This window comes from Gossypium hirsutum, chromosome A06 (assembly GCF_007990345.1).
Source record: "Gossypium hirsutum isolate 1008001.06 chromosome A06, Gossypium_hirsutum_v2.1, whole genome shotgun sequence".
NCBI classification, from domain to species: Eukaryota; Viridiplantae; Streptophyta; class Magnoliopsida; order Malvales; family Malvaceae; genus Gossypium; species Gossypium hirsutum.
In genome coordinates, this window is record NC_053429.1 from 117,215,741 (window position 1) to 117,218,511 (window position 2,771).

The window sequence follows — 2,771 nt, forward strand, 5'->3', positions numbered from 1 at the left end:
TGAGTAGGGTTCCGATATTCCATGGAAGACGGCAAATGTGAGATCGAGGGAAAAGCCCCGTTTGAACCTTAGGAATAGATTAGGATACAAGTGACATGTCACTAGGATGGTTGAGCATCCAAACTCGTTGAGTTGAGTCCGAGTTCACTTATGGATGCAAATGTCCGAACTCGTTGAGTTGAGTCCGAGTTCGTGAGATGTAACTAGGCATCCGAGCTCGTTGAGTTGAGTCCGAGTTCATTTATGGATGCAACGCCTGAGCTCGTTGAGTTGAGTCCGAGTTCACTTAGGGGCGGGTTATATGATTTCTTGATTACATATGAGGACTTATGTGCAAATTATCCGTGTATCCGAGTTGTATTCCGATGTGTTCAACGGGTGAAATTTCTAGTTTAATGGAAGAGCACTTAAGATATAAGTGACGTTTTGGGTAAGTGTTGTGAAATGGACACTTTGGACAGGTATGTTCTTAACCCTCGGGTTGAAATAGATACAACAACGATAAGGTGGTAAGATGATGAATGATGTTTAGAATGTGATATATGTTTTGGTGGTACCATGCTAAGTTGTTTGGTATATTTGTATTATTATGTTACTTGTTATTTACATATGAACTTACTAAGTATTTATGCTTACTCCTTCCTTTTCATTCACTGTAGTTTTGAACAAGCCAGCTCAGGATCGGGACAGGTCGAAGTTCGATCACACTATCCAAGGACTTTTCTTGGTAATGGCTTGTACACTATTAAGTATGCATGTATAGCATTACCTATTTTGTGTAAATATTTTATGTATGGCCATTTTGGTTGAGAATGTTTGATATTGATATCATGGTGATGGCTATTTAGATCATGTTTGATATCATGGAAGTTTAATAGTTATCTGTTCATAAAAATTCATGGAAGATGAAATTGCCTTAAACAGATATTGCTGCAGCATGACATGATTTGAAATCACTAAATTGTATAATGGAACTAATGATGAGTAAGTTATGAAATTGAATCTTAATGAGTCTATTTTCATATGGATTGAACAAATAGGAATATAAATTATATTTTATGAGATATTTAAACTTTTACGAAACAGGGCTAGAGTGATTTTTGGATCCCCTATTCTGACTTTAAAAATTCATAATAAAGTTTACTAAATAATTAGAAGTTGTTATTTATATGTACAGATTCCTTATTGAGTATATTTAATAGAAACAACCTCATAGTCATTGAAATTTTGTATAGAGATATATCTGATTCGTAATACACAGAGGTCAGAGCAGTCGAACCCTGAAACAGGGGATATTTAATTAATAAACTGTACTAATTGGCCCAATCAAAAATCTATAAAAAATTAGTAATATATATATGAGTCTAGCTTCAGGGAAATTTACGGATCTTGATTTCGAGTTTCGTAACTCGAGATATGATTTTTCTTGTAACTATGATGTGAGTAGCCAGAAAGCTGTGAATGTAGAAACAAATGATTTGAAGTTCTTAAATTGATAAATTATGTTCGGTAACCCCTCAAGCTCGACTCCGGTGATAGTCTCGGGCGTGGGGGCGTTACATTTAGTTGTCTCAGATTAGGTTTAGTAGGTTCTCGGACTACGTGTTGTATGTACGGATTTTGCTATACATGCCATATGTATGAATTGTGATAGTGTGACGACTTCTGACCTTTTTAAATGATTTTTATATAGTAAATGGATCCCGATCCAGCTGTGGCAGATGAAGTAGAGAGTAATGCGCCAGCTCCGGCTGAAGGGGCAGCGCCGACTGAAAACCCACCTCCTACTGTTGGTCAGGGAGGAGGAGAAAGGGATCGGGAAGCCTTTCTCCAAATGATGAGTGCATGGTACACTGAGTTCGTTCGTATGAACCCAAATGTACGACCTCCCCCACCTCCCCAATTCCTCAACCTATGCCTCCAATGCCTCAAGGAGTGGATATGATAAAATTTCACAGAACCCCCGTTGATAGAATTCGTAAACAAGGGGCTGAAGAATTTAGAGCAAATATTGATGATGATGCAGAGAAAGCAGAGTTCTGGCTTGAAAATTCTATCCGGGTATTTGATGAATTATCTTGTACACCTGAAGAATGTTTGAAATGTGCTACATCTTTGTTGAGAGATTCAGCCTATAATTGGTGGAAGACTTTGATTTCGGTGGTACGAAAGAGAGGGTAACCTGGGAATTCTTTCAAGAAGAGTTTCAGAAGAAATATATTAGTGAAAGATTATTGATCAGAAATGTAAAGAGTTTCTTGAGCTAAAGCAAGGTAATATGACAGTCTCAGAATATGAAAGAGAGTTTGTTCGATTGAGTAAGTATGCCAGGGAATATGTTCCTACAGAAGCCAAGATGTGCCGACGATTTGAAGACGGGCTCAACGAAGACATTAAAGTATTTGTCGGGATCCTTGAACTGAAAGAAATGGTAGTCCTAGTTGATCGAGCTTGTAAGGCTGAAGAACTACTTAAAGAGAAGAGGAAGGTAGAGGCTGAGACACGAGATTGGAAGAAAAGGCCAATGAGTAAGGCACCTTCACAGCAACCCGGAAAGTCAAGAAATATGAATCCTCGTTCCCAAGTTTCAGCTGGGCAATCATATGGAAATTTTAAGAAGCAGAATGTGGGTCTTAAATCTCAGAATACTTCTGCAGCCAGTGTAGGGAACTCGAGATTTGTTAAACCCGAGTGCCAGCGGTGTGGTAGAAATCATTTTGGTCCGTGCAGAGCAAATGAATGTTTTCGATGTGGTTCTCCGGATCATTTGT